The following is a 17,039-nucleotide window of genomic DNA, read 5'->3' on the forward strand; positions in this document are numbered from 1 at the left end:
TAAGAATCTCAGAAGGAGAAGAGAGGAGGAAAGGGCTAGGAAGAGTAGTTGAGGATATAATGGGGAAAAACTTCCCAACCCTCATAAAGGACATAAATATGCAAATCAAAGAAGCCCAATGATCTCCAAACAGAATAAATCAAGTAGACCTTCTCCAAGGTAGTATTGATTGATATTAATCAATCTGTCAAATGTTGAAGACAAGCATAAAATCTTGGGTAGAGAATTGAAGAGTACCACTAAGGATAATTTAAAGAAAAGCAAAGGAGGGAAAAGGATATATGCATCAGACAAATAAAATAAAAGTGATAAGATGGGGGAATCAGAAAACACATTTTCAGTAATAAATTTGAATGTTAATAGACTGAACATACCAATTAAAAGATACACATTGGTAGAATAGATTAAAAACCCAATCCAAGAACAGTCTCTTCAATAAATGGTGCCTAGAGAACTGGATATCCATATGCAAAGAAAGAAAGATGACCCGTATCTCACACCCTATACAAAAGTTAACTCAAAATGGGTCAAAAATCTAAACATTAGGTCTAAGACCATAAAACACTTGGAGGAAAATGTAGGGCGATATCTTATAATCTTACAATTGGAGGTGGTTTTATGGACCTTAAACCTAAAGCAAGAGTACTGAAAAAAGAAATAAATAAATGGGAGCTCCTCAAACTTAAACACTTTTGTGCATCAAAGAACTTCATCAAGAAAGTAGAAAGACAGCCTACAAAATGGGAGACAATATTTGGAAATGACAAATCAGATAAAGGTCTAGTATCCAGAATTTATAAAGAGATTGTTCAACTCAACAACAAAAAGACAGCCAACCCAATTACAAAATGGAAAAAAGACTTGAACAGACACCTATCAGAAGAGGAAATACAAATGGCCAAAAGGCACATGAAGAGATGCTCAATGTCCCTGGCCATTAGAGAAATGCAAATCAAAACCACAATGAGATATCATCTCACACCCACCAGAATGGCCATTATCAACAAAACAAAAACTGACAAGTGCTGGAGAAGATGCGGAGAAAGAGGCACACTTACCCACTGTTGGTGGGAATGTCAAATGGTGCAACCACTGTGGAAGGCAGTTTGCCGGTTCCTCAAAAAGCTGAATATAGAATTGCCATATGACCCAGCAATACCATTGCTAGGTATCTACTCAGAGGACTTAAGGGCAAAGACACAAATGGACATTTGCATACCAATGTTTATAGCAGCATTATTTACAATTGCAAAGAGATGGAAACAGCCAAAATGTCCATCAACAGAGGAGTGGCTAAACAAACTGTGGTATATACATACAATGGAATATTATGCAGCTTTAAGACAGAATAAACTTATGAAGCATGTAATAACATGGACGGACCTAGCAAACATTATGCTGAGTGAGACTAGCCATAAACTAAAGGGCAAATACTGTATGGTCACACTGATGTGAACCGACATTAGAGAATAAACTTGGAATATGCCATTGGTAACAGAGACCATCAGGAGTTAGAAATAGGGTAAGATATTGGGTAATTGGAACTGAAGGGATACAGACTGTGCAACAGGACTAGATACAAAAACTCAGAAATGGACAGCACAATACTACCGAATTGCAATGTAATTATGTTAAAACACTGAATGAAGCTGCATCTGAGCTATAGTTTTTTTTTCTCTTGTTTGTTTGTTCTGTTTTTTTACAAATATTTTTGTATTTTTTATTTTTATTTTTCTCTATATTATCATTTTATATCTTTTTCTGTTGTCTTGCTATTTCTTTTTCTAAATCAATGCAAATGTACTAAGAAATGATGATCATACATCTATGTGATGATATTGAGAATTACTGATTGCATATGTAGAATGGAATGATTTCTAAATGTTGTTAGTTAATTTTTTTTAATTAATAATAAAAAAAAACAACCAGAATACTAGTCCAAAGAGAGTTGTAGAGGGAGAAACTCATATAACTGCAAGGGTCCCTCCAAGTATTGATCAAAAGATCAGCCTTCATGCTCCGCCGACCCACCACGCAGCACCCACACCCCAGAGCAGCCGACCCGCCCGCCCTCCTTCTCCCCTCTCTTTCTCCACCAGCCCGTCACACGGCACCCACACCCTGCAGCAGCCGACTCACCTGCCCTCCTTCTCCCCTCTCTTTCTCCACCGGCCCGCTGCCTGGTGCCCACGCCCCACAGTAGCCAAACCGCCTGCCCACCTTATCCCCTCTCTTTCTCCGCCAGCCCGACGCACAGTGCCCACGCCCCACAGCAGCCAACCGGCCCGCCCTCCTTCTCCCCTCTCTTTCTCCACCGGCACCTCACGCGGCGCCCATGCCCCGCAGCAGCCAACCCACCCGCCCTTCTTCTCCCTTCTCTTTCTCTGCCAGCCTGCCATGTGGCGCCCATGCCCCACAGCAGCTGACCCGCCCACCCTCCTTCTCCCCTCTCTTTCTCCACCGGCCCGTCTCCCCTCTTCCCCCTCCTACTCCAGTGGCTCTCCAACCACCACAGTGCCCTCTTCCACCTTCACCAGCTCCTCTGCTACCAGCCTCGACAGCCTTGTCATCCTCATCTTTCCTCCTCCAGAACAGCTACTGGGGGAGTGGAGACAATACAGAGCAGCTCCCGGAGCCACAACAGAGATCAAAGGGACAGCGTAACCCATCCTGGAATGGCTGACTGTCTGGGAGTACCAGCTCTGGTGAGAACACCGAGGGACGTGGGCTTTCCTGGGCGGGACGGCAAGTGGCCAGAGTCCCTCCCTTCCTCCTTCCCAGGCCAGCTGGTAGAATTGGGCAGGTGGTCCCCTAAGGCCGCAGTGGCTGGCATCCCCACCATGCGAGGTCCCCCTGGACCAACTGAAATAGTTGGGTCAGAAATCCCCAGATTGCGGAGAACGGTGACCAGGGGGTCCCTTCCAAACACGTGATTCCCCGGTCCGCCTGGGAACAGTGCACTCTCCCAGGCTGCGACTGCTGGTGCCTTTCCGCCACGCTTGGCACCCCGGGCCGACTAGGAAATTTGGTCGGGAGCTCTCACGTGTTGCGGCGGCCAGCGACCCTCCCCGCGTTCGGACCCCCGGGCTGGTTGGCACTCTTCCAAGATGCTTCGGCTGCCAAACCTCCCCTACAATGAGAGTTTTCCAGAGTTAAAGGACCCACAGCAACTTTTACTGGTGGATCCCGTAGACAAACGTGTGCCACGAGCGCCACCTACTGGGCAGGATAAGAAAAACAGAACCCAGAGATTTCACAGAAAAATCTTTCAACCTGCTGGTTCCAACACCCAGGGAAATCTGACTAAATGCCCAGACGCCAGCAGCAGAAGATAACGGTCCATGCTCAGAAGATTGAGAATATGGCCCAGTCAAAGGAACAAACCAATAGTTCAAATGAGATACAAGAGCTAAGACAACTAATGCTGAATATACAAACAGAAATGGAAAACCTCTTCAAAAATGAAATCGATAAATTGAGGGAGGAAATGAAGAGCACATGGGCTGAACATAAAGAAGAAATAGAAAAACTGAAAAAACACATCACAGAACTTATGGAAATGAAGGATAAAGTAGAAAAGATGGAAAAAACAAGGGATACCTACAATGATAGATTTAAAGAGAAGATAGAATTAGTGATTTGGAGGATGGAACATCAGAATTCCATACAGAAACAGAAACTATTGGGAAAAGAATGGAAAAATTTGAACAGGGTATCAGGGAACTCAAGGACAATATGAACTGCACAATTATATGTGTTGTGGGTGTCCCAGAAGGAGAAGAGAAGGGAAAAGGAGGAGAAAAACTAATGGAAGAAATTATCACTGAAAATTTCCCAACTCTTATGAAAGACCTAAAATTACAGATCCAAGAAGTGCAGTGCACCCCAAAGAGATTAAACCCAAATAGGCATTCTCCAAGACACTTACTAGTTAGAATGTCAGACGTCAAAGAGAAAGCAAGGATCTTGAAAGTAGCGAGAGAAAAAAATTCATTACATACAAGGGAAACCCAATAAGACTATGTGCAGATTTCTCAGTAGAAAACGTGGAAACTAGAACACAGTGGGATGATATATTTAAATTAATAAAAGAGAAAAACTGCCAACCAAGACTCCTGTATCCAGCAAAATTATCCTTCAAAAATGAGGGAGAAATTAAAACATTCTCAGACAAAAAGTCACTGAGAGAATTTGTGACCAAGAGACCAGCTCTGCAAGAAATACTAAAGGGAGCACTAGAGTCAGATACAAAAAGACAGAAGAGAGAGGTATGGAGAAGAGTGTAGAAAGAAGGAAAGTCAGATATGATATATATAATACAAAAGGCAAAATGGTAGAGGAAAATATTATCCAAACAGTAATAACACTAATTGTTAGTGGACTGAATTCCCCAATCAAAAGACATAGATTGGCAGAATGGATTAAAATACAGGAACCTTCTAGATGCTGTCTACAGGAAACACATTTTAGACCCAAAGATAAACATAGGTTGAAAGTGAAAGGTTGGGAAAAGATATTTCATGCAAATAACAACCAGGCAAAAGCAGGACCAGCTATACTAATATCCAACAAATTAGACTTCAAATGTAAAACACTTAAAAGAGACAAAGAAGGGTACTATCTACTAATAAAAGGAACAATTAAACAAGAAGACATAACAATCATAGATATTTATGTACTGAACCAGAATACCCCAAAATATGTGAGGAATACACTGCAAACACTGAAAAGGGAAATAGGCTGATATACCATAATAGTTGGAGTCTTCAATTCACCACTCTCATCAATGGACAGAGCTTCTAGACAGAGGGTAAATAAAGAAATAGAGAATCTGAATATTAGTATAAATGAGCTAAACTTAACAGACATTTATAGGACATTACATCCCACAACATCAGGATACACCTTTTTCTCAAGTGCTCATGGATCATTCTCAAAGATAGACCATATGCTGGGTCACAAAGCATGTCTTAACAAATTTAAAAAGATTTAAATCATACACAACACTTTCTCAGATCATAAAGGAATGAAGTTTGAAATCAATAATAGGCAGAGTGCCATAAAATTCACAAAAACGTGGAGGCTCAATAACACACTCCTAAACAACGAGTGGGTCAAAGACGAAATTGCTAGAGAAATTAGCAAATACCTGGAGGCGAATGAAAATGAAAGCACAACATATCAAAACTTATGGGACGCAGCAAAGGCAGTGATAAGAGGGAAATTTATTGCCTTAAATGCCTATATCAGAAAAGAAGAAAAGGCAAGAATGCAGGAATTAACTGTACACTTGGAAGAACTGGAGAAAGAACAGCAAACTAATCCCAAAGCAAGCAAAGCAAAAGAAATAACAAAGATTAGAGCAGAAATAAATGAAATTGAAAACATGAAAACAATAGAGAAAATCAATAAGGCCAGAAGTTGGTTCTATGAGAAAATCAATAGGATTGAAGGGCCCTTAGCAAGAATGACAAAAAGAAGAAGAGAGAGGATGCAAATAAATAAGATCAGAAATGGAAGAGGAGACCTACCTACTGACTTCACAGAAATAAAGGAGGTAATAACAAGATACTATGAACAACTTTACGCTAATAAATACAACAATTTAGATGAAATGGACGGGTTCCTGGAAAGACATGAACAACCAACTTTGACTCAAGATGACATAGATGACTTCAACAAACATATCACAAGTAAAGAAATTGAATTAGTCATTCAAAAGCTTCCTAAAAAGAAAAGTCCAGAACCAGATGGCTTCACATCTGAATTCTATCAAATATTCCAGAAAGAATTAGTACCAACTCTCCTCAAACTCTTCCAAAAAATTGAAGCAGAACGAAAACTACCTATTTCATTCTATGAAGCCAACATCACCCTCATACCAAAACCAGGCAAAGATATTACAAAAAGAGAAAACTACAGGCCAATCTCTCTAATAAATATAGATGCAAAAATCCTCAATAAAATTCTAGCAAATCATATCCAACAACACATTAAAAGAATTATATATCATGACCAAGTAGGATTAATTCCAGGTATGCAAGGATGGTTCAACATAAGACAATCAATTAATGTAATACACCATATCAACAAATCAAAGCAGAAAAATCACATGATCATCTCAATTGATGCAGAGAAGGCATTTGACAAGATTCAACATCCTTTCCTGTTGAAAACACTTCAAAGGATAGGAATACAAGGGAACCTCCTTAAAATGATAGAGGGAATATATGAAAAACCCACAGGTAATATCATCCTCAATGGGGAAAAATTGAAAACTTTCCCCCTAAGATCAGGAACAAGACAAGGATGTCCACTATCACCACTATTATTCAACATTGTGTTGGAGGTTCTAGCCAGAGCAATTAGACAAGAAAAAGAAGTACAAGACATCAAAATAGGAAAGGAAGAAGTAAAACTATCACTGTTTGCAGATGATAAGATACTATACGTCGAAAACCCAGAAAAATCCACAACAAAACTACTAGAGCTAATAAATGAGTACAGCAAAGTAGCAGGTTACAAGATCAACATTCAAAAATTTGTAGCATTTCTATACACTAGCAATGAATAAGCGGAGGGGGAAATCAAGAAACGAATTCCATTTACAATTACAACTAAAAGAATAAAATACCTAGGAATAAATTTAACTAAAGAGACAAAAACCTATATAAAGAAAACTAAAAAAAAAATTGCCAAAAGAAATCACAGAAGACCTTAATAGATGGAAGGGCATACCATGTTCATGGATTGGATGACTAAATATAGTTAAAATGTCAATCCTACCTAAATTGATTTACATATTCAATGCAATACCAATCAAAATCCCAACAACTTATTTTTCATAAATAGAAAAACCAATAAGCAAATTTATCTGGAAGGGCAGGGTGCCCCGAATTGCTAAAAACATCTTGAGGAAAAAAAACGAAGCTGGATGTCTTGCACTGCTTGACTTTAAGGCATATTATGAAGCCACAGTGGTCAAAACAGCTTGGTATTGGCATAAAGATAGATATATCGACCAATGGAATCGAATAGAGTGCTCAGATATAGACCCTCTCATCTATGGACATTTGATCTTTGATAAGGCAGTCAAGCCAACTCACCTGGGACAGAACAGTCTCTTCAACAAATGGTGCCTATAGAATCGGATATCCATATGCAAAAGAATGAAAGAAGACCCATATCTCACACCCTACACAAAAGTTAACTCAAAATGGATCAAAGATCTAAACATTAGGTCTAAGACCATAAAACAGTTAGAGGAAAATATAGGGCGATATCTTATGAAACTTACAATTGGAGGCAGTTTTATGAACCTTAAACCTAAAACTAGAGCACGAAGAAGGAAATAAATAAATGGGAACTCCTCAAAATTAAACACTTTTGTGCATCAAAGAATTTCATCAAGAAAGTAGAAAGACAGCCTACACAATGGGAGATAATATTTGAAAATGACATATCAGATAAAGGTCTAGTATCCAGAATTTATAATGAGATTGTTCAACTCAACAACAAAAAGACAGCCAACCCAATTGCAAAATGGGAAAAAGACTTGAATAGACACCTCTCAGAAGAGGAAATACAAATGGCCAAAAGGCACATGAAGAGATGCTCAATGTCCCTGGCCATTAGAGAAATGCAAATCAAAACCACAATGAGATATCATCTCACACCCACCAGAATGGCCATTATCAACAAAACAGAAAATGACAAAACAGAAAATGACATTTGCACACCAATGTTTATAGCAGTGTTATTTCCAATTGCAAAGAGATGGAAACATCCAAAATGACCATCAACAGATGAGTGGCTAAACAAACTGTGGTATATACATACGATGGAATATTATGCAGCTTTAAGACAGGATAAAATTATGAAGCATGTAATAACATGGATGGACCTAGAGAACTTTATGCTGAGTGAGTCTAGCCAAAAACTAAAAGACAAATATTGTATAGTCCCAATGATGTGAACCGACATTCGAGAATAAACTTGGAATATGTCATTGGTAACAGAGTTCAGCAGGAGTTAGAAACAAGGTAAGATAATGGGTAATTGGAGCTGATGGGATGCAGACTGTGCAACAGGACTAGATACAAAAACTCAAAAATGGACAGCACAATAATACCTAATTGTAAAGTAATCATGTTAAAACACTGAATGAAGCTGCATCCGAGCTATAGGTTTTTGTTTTGTTTTGTTTTGTTTTGTTCTTACTATTATTACTTTTATTTTTTTTCTCTATATTAACATTCTATATCTTTTTTGGTTGTGTTGTTAGTTCTTCTAAACCGATGCAAATGTACTAATAAACAATGATTATGCATCTATATGATGATGTTAAGAATTACTCATTGCATATGTAGAATGGTATGATTTTAAATGTTGGGTTAATTTCTTTTTTCTGTTAATTAATAAAAAAATTTCCTATTGGGCAAGGTATGTCTATTGGTTTTCTTTCTCTTGGGAACAATGAAATTATCTAAAATTGAGAATGTGGATGGACTGTGGACTTTTGCCTCTACATGATGTCCAGTAAAGGTAGGTGGCTGATGGTGCACTGATGCAGCTGGATCTGGAACTGAAATTTTCTGCAGCACATAATCTAATTCACCCTGTCTGTATAGCTCATTTGAACAACTGAAACACAGGGAGCACAGAATAAGAAAGAGGTCCTTTAATCCCGTGTAAATTATTGTAATGCCTGGATATATACTAGAGTTTATTAAGCAGATAATCAAAAAGTACTGGCAAAGTCCCCTGAGGGATGGCAGAAAAAAAATGGAACTATTAAAACTTACCATCAGGGAATCCCCTGATGCTGTGAAAAACTTTTATACAATTATGGTGGTAATGTTCTCTTTAGCAGTAGTTTCTACATTAAACCACAGACAACTTTTTCTGTACCCCCTTGTACAGAAAATCAGTAGGCCATGCCCTTGTTCAGGAGGCTTACTCTTGTGAAGCTTATGTAGGTAGCAGAGAAGCTTAGACTATCTATGCCTAAGAGTTACTTCTGGAACACCTCTTTGTTGCTCAGATGAGGCCTCAGTCTTTCTAAGCACAACTCTGGAACTGAAATCATTGCCCATTCCCTACGTTGGACATGACATTCAGGGATGAAAGTCTCCCTGGTGATGTGTGGGGGCTCTCCCAGGGATGAATCCAGACCTGGCACTGTGGAAGGAGCAATTTCACCGTGAACAAAAGGCGCAAGAGAAGTGTAATTAATAAAGTATCCATGGGCAGAGAGAGTTCAAACAGAGTCAAGATGCTATTCTGGAGGTTGCTCTTATACAAGCTTCAGTTAGACCTTGTTACCTATCATATCCAGCCAACCCCTAGCCAGGACAATTTTATCCACCCCTAAAGAACACCTAGGGCAAATTACAAAAACACTTAGTGCCTGCAGTTGTTCCAGGCACTAGAGTAGCTTTCCAGAAACCTACAACCTCCAGATTGATCCCTGGTCCAGATAAGTCCTAACACTAAGCCCAGCCTGTCAAGACCATCAGATAATTCCATCTCCCTGACCCATAATACTGATAGACTCTTCTAATATGAAAAATTTAGAACTGCCATGGCTCAAATACCCCTAAATAGAGGAATATAAAGATCAAAAGTGATGGTGGAGTTACACAGAGGCAGCCCTGTCTAGTGGCTTCAGTTAACAGATGAGGAAACAAGTTTAGAGGAAGCAAAAGATCCACGAATCCAAGCCATAACTTCAGAATCCACAACCAGAGATGGTCACTAAGCTCACAGATGCAAACAAGGCAAAATCCCAATGGGGATAAACTTGAAATAAAAAAAAAAAGTCTCAGCTGGAAATCTCAACTCAGCACACAATTCAGCCCCAATTGACAGAAAATCTCTTGTGAATAAATCCGAATATCATAATACTCAAAATAAACTCCTCATTTGTAGCAGATTCAAAAATGTCATCTTGGTGCAGCCATCCTGCAACAGGTATAGAAAGGAAAACTATAAAATGAATATAAAAACTTTGAAGAAGTAACTACTACTGAACGTTTTCCTAAGTAGATATACATTTCTGTAATGCTTGGAAAGAAAATATGAGAACAGAAGTTGAAGAAATTCACCAGTAAGATTATCTTTGGTTTTGTGCAGCATTACACCTACAAAAAATCTAAACTAGGGACAGTGTAGCAAACTGCTAATGGGGTGAGTTAGGAACACTTCAGACCTTCAGCACCTAAAGCAATGGCTGAAATATTGCCAATTCCCAATAAAAGTCTTCCCAGAAATAATTTGTATTAATAACCAGCTATCATTTGAGGGGGAAAAGAGACCTGGTCTAGACTCAACATTTGCTTTAGTTAAGAATATCTCTGAAGGAGGTGCAGAAAAATTTGTCTGTGGTTTAATGTAGAAACTACTGCTAAAGAGAGCATTGCCACCATAATTGTATAAAACTATGGGTCTATCTTGCCTCTTCCCTTAGCTTGTGGGGCAACTTCACCATGCTTTTCCTCAATTCCTTCTGCAACCTGGAGTTACCATTGCTGACAGTTAGTGTCTCCAAATAGTCCAATCAGACATATAGAGAAAGTGGAATTAAAAGCCAATAACTTAAGAAAGAGGTCTAAATCCTCAAACCAGTTGAGATATTTCCTTAAATTAAATCAAACAGTATTTGGTCTGCATCTCCATTTGGACACTATTATCTATGACCTTGATTACATAAAATTAACCTAATAAATGACTACAATATTTTGAAGACTCTGAATGCAACCTACACACGATGATAAAAGACTATACAGTCTGCACATTGTTTACAACATATTAGATGCTTAATTTTCTTTTGAACCAAGTTGACCCTTTAAACACTGAAAATGCTTAAAATTCTTGCTACTCTAACATCTTGTAAAAGAGATGTGGTTTCATATATATAAAAAAACTTTATTTTGTTGAGCTTGCATTTTAGAACCATGTTCCTTCTCAAACATTCATATATCTAAATGATTGTAGCCCTTTAAAGTGAAGCCTTGGGGTGTGCACAATCCTGCATTGTTGCTGCCATCATATTTCAACCCACTAGAGATTTTTTGAAGATATTCTTGGATGAGATAGTTAACCCTTCATGGGTCGATACTACATTTGGGATTATCTACACTCTGTGAATCCAATACATCACTCCGTTCCCATCCTCCAGTAAGCTCTTTAGACCAAGGTCTAAATTTCTGTGATGGAAAAATTCCTTCTGGCAGCAAAACCCACATCCCAGGTCCTCCCCAGTTTTTTGAAGACTCCTTTCCAATATTTAGCTGTAGTGGTTTGAAGCTTTTATGTACCAGAAAAGAAGTGTTCTTTATCCTAAACCTCCTGTGGGGGCAGACCTATTGCTTTTGGTGGAAACTTATTTGGATTGTTTCCATGGAGATGTGACATACCTTATTGTGGTTTGGACTTCTTGATTAGATGGACATGTGACCCTGCTCAATTAAGGTGGGTCTTGATTAGTTTCCTGGAGTCCTTTAAAAAGTTAGACATTTTGGAAAATCTCAGTAGCTTCAGGTCAGGACTGACATAGGCAGAGATGTTTGAAGGTGGAGAAAGTAAATGCCCCCAGGGAAGCTGTTTGAAACCAGAAGCCAAAGGAGCAGTAGATGCCAGACATGTGCCCTGTCATCTCACAGATATGTTCCAGATACCATCAGCCTTCCTAAAGTCAAGGTATCTTTCTCTGGATCCCTTAGTTTGGAGATTTTTATGGCCTCAGAACTGTAAACTTGTAACTTGATAAGTCCCTTTTATAAAAGGTGTATTTCTGATCTATTGCATTCCAGCAGCATTAGCAAACAAAAACATCAGCTAACAGGCATTTTATTCATTGCTTGTAATCTCAGAATTACTTTACAATGATATTTGCTGTATTTTATCTTACATTTCCAGGTACTTCATCCAGCCACTTTCTTGGATTATCTTTTAAATTATATATCCTGGTGTAGAAGGCTGAAGGAATTTAAAAAAATATTTCCACTCATTTTGCCTTCATACTTCATTTGAGTACCTCTCTGCTATTGGAAAATTGGAATATCAAGAATTCAAATTCTGAAAGTTAACAAGAATTCAAAAATACAAATTTGTTCAAAGCATTATCTCTGGTATGAGATATTTACTTCCAAAGCAGTTTGAATTGGGCAATATTCATTAAGACAGACCTAATGGTAAAACGTTAATCTCAAAATGTTCCTGGATACTACATGTAAAATGATGCCTATTATTTTACAACCACATAATGCAAACAAGTGCTATATCATGTCTGTGATAGCTATGTTTGTTTTAAGGACTTTCTTAAATGTTTAATTTCTTCAATACCCAGAACAGTAAGGAGAGAACAAAAAAAGGCATTGAAATATTTCAGGTATGCTTCCTTTTTGCTAAATATTGCATTTTTAAATCACATAACAGTCTCACAACTTAAATGACTCAGTTCTTATGTTAGTTATATTACAAATTACTAACCTCAGAAAATGCAAAGTTATGATGAATAATCATAAGCATGACTGCAATGTGATGTTACTGTGAGCCACTGATTGTATACTTTGAATAGATCATATGGTGTGTAAATGTATCCTAGTAAAATGAAAAAAGGCAATTACAATAATAAAGAAAAATATACACACAAATAAAGTATGCATGACTGGAATGAAATATGGTTAAAATAAAAATAGCAGTTTTATAAACTAATCCCCAAGTCTTGGTGACACAGTACAAGTTCTCAATCACATAAAATCCAGTGGAGAAGGGGTTTGCTGGCAGTGAGTCCCCTTTCCACAGTTAATCAGGAACCCAGGTCACAGAAGATGGCCATAAGCAACACATGTGAGGATGCCAGAATTAGTAAATATATATATATGCAAGATGCCAGTTAAATAGGAATTTCAAATAAGCAGCAAGTATTTTATTAACATAAGATATCTTGTTCAATATTTAGGACATGCTTTTGTTTAAAAAAAGTATTTGCTTTTTTATACATGAATTCAAATTTAGTTGATATCCCATATTTTATCTGGCAACCTTCTCACCTGGCCTCAAAAATTTTTCTGAATGTCAAAATGCAGCCAACAGATGAGGATGAAAGAGATTAAAAGTCATAGGATACTTGGTTCTTGTTAGGTACAAAGGTATCCAGGCCTAGAAGAAGCATAGTAAAATTTTGCCCATGTTCCACTGAGCAAAATTGGAGATAATGACTAAATGATATTGCATGAGTGATGAGTAATGTGGTCTAACTCCAGAAGAAAACACTAAGGCATTGATGAGCTGCAATTTAATCTGTACTATTCCAAGAGTCCGTGATACACTGTTCCACAAGCAGTGTTTAACAGTACAGAATGGTGTGTAAGAACAAAGACATTGGAATAAAAAAACATGAGGGATAACCATATATAAAACTCATGAATGCAACATATAAAAACTGTCAGTGGTATCCCTAACCATATAACAGAGGAGGGAACAACAGGAAGTAGAAAACAATAGGTAAAAGATGATTTCTTTTGCACTTAGGTTTTAATTAAAAAGAAAAGCAATGCAATGAGAAATGCATGTCTATCACTCAGATGTATTTACATGGGTATTTATATGTGTATGTATAATATGATGTGTGAACATGGATATATGGATATAGACATAATCTATCTGGGTGGACAGTGTCATCTGGATAGAAGGTACAGATAGGAGTACAAGGGAGAATACTCTGAAGCCTTGAAATGTAATTGGACTATAAGTAAATATCAGGAAATTGCCTTCCTAAAGCTACTAATTTTGAGAGACTGGACCAGAATTAAAATAATAAATAGCTGAGAAAAACAATAAGTTGCTGAAGAAGGTACATAGTCAAATGTGGCTGTTGTTTTAAACAAGTACAAACCAAGCATACATCTCTTGACTACATTGGGAAAAGTGTCTAAATCTGTGTTTCCTAAAATCAAATATATTTGAAGTCAAACTTCTATGGTAATTGTTTTCATTTTGAAAATGAATCCACATCCCAAGTATATTAATTTACCTGGTTGTTTCTTAACAAGAAAATATTTCAAATATTTGGAAATCGACGAATCTAGTGTGAGTGTTTGCCTGAGAAACAAAGTAAAAAAGTATCATTAAACATAAGAGCAATTTCATTTCATGAAGACACAAAAGCTTCTCTTTGTTTCGTGGCCTGTTTGTCCTCCCTAGAATTTTTGTAGACACAACAAATAAAAATAGAACTGAAGTGACAGGATTCTTTCTTCTTGGATTTGGTGCCCAACACAGGTTTCTCCATGTCCTCTTCATCATATTTCTACCGCTCTACGTGACCTCCCTGTTGGGAAATACTGGAACAATCCTACTCATCAAGACAGATTCCAGACTTCAGACACCCATGTACCTTTTCTTATGACATTTGGCTTTTATTGACATCTGTTGTACCTCTGCTATCACCCCCAAGATGTTTCAAAACCTTATATCAGAAAATAAATCAATATAATTCATGGGATGTGTAGTGCAATTGTGGGTTTATGGACCACTTGCCACCAGTGACTATTACCCCCTGGCTGCTATGGCAGTGGACCGGTATGTAGCCATCTGTAAGACACTCTGCTATCCCAAAGTCATGTCCCAAAGAGTTTGCATCCAACTGGAAGCTGGTTCCTATATGATGGGCTCAATAAACTCTTCTGTACATACAGGATTGACATTTTCACTGTCCTTTTGCAAGTCCTATGCCATCAATCACTTTTATTGTGATGTCCCCACAATCCTTGTCCTATCCTTCTCCAACACTGACATCAGCCTGATGTTACTTGTTGTCTTTGTGGGATTTAACTTGATGTTCACTCTGTCAGTCATCATCTTCTCCTATATATACATCCTGGCTGCTATCCTAAAGATGTCTTCTACTACAGGGAGGAAAATAGCTTTCTCCACTTGTGCCTCCCATCTGACAGCAGTCAACATCTTCTTGGAACCCTCTTTTACATGTACCTACAGCATCATTCTAATAATTTCCAAAAAAAACATGAAGGTTGCCTCCATATTTTATGGTATTTTGATTCCCATGTTGAACCCCTTTATCTATGGTTTGAGAAATAAGGAGGTAAAAGAAGATCTAAAAGTGAAAGGTAAGAAGTTCTTATAAGTTCAACACACATTATTAAAATTTAGCAATCAAGGCATCCAATAGACATGAGTTAGTACAGTTTAATGTTTCTGAAATTCAGAAACTGTTCACTTCTTATAGCAGTGCCATCTACTTCAATAGATAAGGTCTAAGAATTAGAGTAAACTTCTACTAGGAATATTTTCCTTAAAATATATCTGAGAGACATATTCTACACCACCATAAAGAAAGATATACTACTACCTGTCAAGATTGTTTTAAAATATTAAAAATATGCATAAATTTTACCAAATATTGAATTTTTTAATGAATTCATAAAAACTGTAAGGTGTACAGTGTAGTTCAGTGGTAGAAATCTTGCCTGTCATGAGAGAGATCTGAGTTTCATTCTCACTCCATGCACTGCCCCCAAAATAAGCAAACAAACAAAACAAACAAAAATGTCAAACAAAAATACAACAAATGATGCTGCAATAACAGGATATTCACATGGAAAAATAATGAAATGTGACCCCACCAAAGAGCATACAAAAAATAAATAAGTATATATATATATAAAGAATAGAAAAGCTCTTATTTGTATAAAATGAATGCTAAAACTGAAGTTTATTTTCCATTTATTCCAACAAGCTCTATAAATTGTCCATAATGAAGCTACTTGCAAGCTCTGTTCTAAATATTGTACAAATCTCATTTTAAAATAAAGTTGTTACTTTAAAAGCATCTTGTGATTTAGACAAGCCTCTCATATAATAGCCCCATGATAGTGACTTTTCCAAACTCTTGAAAACCCTTATTTCTGTCATTAGTTACTGCTATTTTCTGAGTCCATCTGTTTCTTGCTTAAGAAACATAAACTCTGTAAACATTTTCTATTATTCCCTCAAAGAGATCTGGACAATCTAGAATGTAGATGAATCTAAAATCCTATCAGTGGACATGCATTTATAAAAGGCACAACATTCATTTTAGGGCACACAAATAATTTAAACCACAGAATCTTAATGAAAAGTCCAATGGAGGCCAAGAGGTTTTGAATCAGGAAGGAAAAAAACATTGACAGAAAAGCTTTAGCAGATAGATTGACAGTAGATGGAATGTCTCACCTGAATACTAACAGTGCCATGCTGGCTGGGTGAAAGAGCAAGTGTCATAAGGTAATACATGCTGGTCTAGTAAAGTGACTGTAAATAATGTTGACAAGGAAGACCTTGAGGAGAAATGGACAAGATAAGAAACACACACACAAATGAAATATCTCTATAAATTCTTAGAGAAGAGAAATAGTATATTGAAGTCAATGTAGAATTACCCAATTCTGCCTTTGATAAAGAAAGGATTTTCAACCCCAGGACAAAACCAAGTATATTCAGTGGTCAGAACAACAGAACACTGCTGCAGGGCCATTAGCCAACTATACAGAGAATGGCCTGAGGCCCAAGAATGGGAAATTTAATGTATGATTTTCCCATGCATGGAATTTTTATATATTTTTACATATTATGAAATCTAACAGTCCATCATCAGAATGGGTTGCAAAGCAGAAAGCCACATAGTATTCAGCATTCAATAATGAGGTCAAATACATCCTAAGAGGACATGGGCTCTGGGAAAAATAAAGAATAGCACATGAATCTCACAGACTTATATGAAGAGAAAGGTGTGGTGCTAAGTTCTTGCTTGGGATTGATTGGTGATTGTTAGTACTTGCCCAAAGGGAGTCCCTTCCTTTCTGACATTATGAAACGTACCAGTGGCCAAATGTTGAGCAATTGCATATTGCTTTACAAATTATCAACTACATAAATTTGACTGAATCTGTGCTTCATTCATTCATTTACTCATTTACATGTAATTCTGAAAATTTACTTGGAGCTGACTGGAGAGGAACTGAAGACCTGTAATT

At 37.4% G+C, this 17,039-nt stretch overlaps 1 pseudogene; it reads left to right on the forward strand.

Annotated features, from left to right (window-relative positions):
• The first annotated feature begins 11,107 nt into the window (after window positions 1-11,107).
• On the forward strand, window positions 11,108-15,151 carry LOC143672507 (olfactory receptor 5AK3-like; annotated as a pseudogene).
• The last annotated feature ends 1,888 nt before the right edge of the window (window positions 15,152-17,039 follow it).

Source organism: Tamandua tetradactyla, chromosome Y, assembly GCF_023851605.1.
Source record: "Tamandua tetradactyla isolate mTamTet1 chromosome Y, mTamTet1.pri, whole genome shotgun sequence".
Classification (NCBI taxonomy): domain Eukaryota; kingdom Metazoa; phylum Chordata; class Mammalia; order Pilosa; family Myrmecophagidae; genus Tamandua; species Tamandua tetradactyla.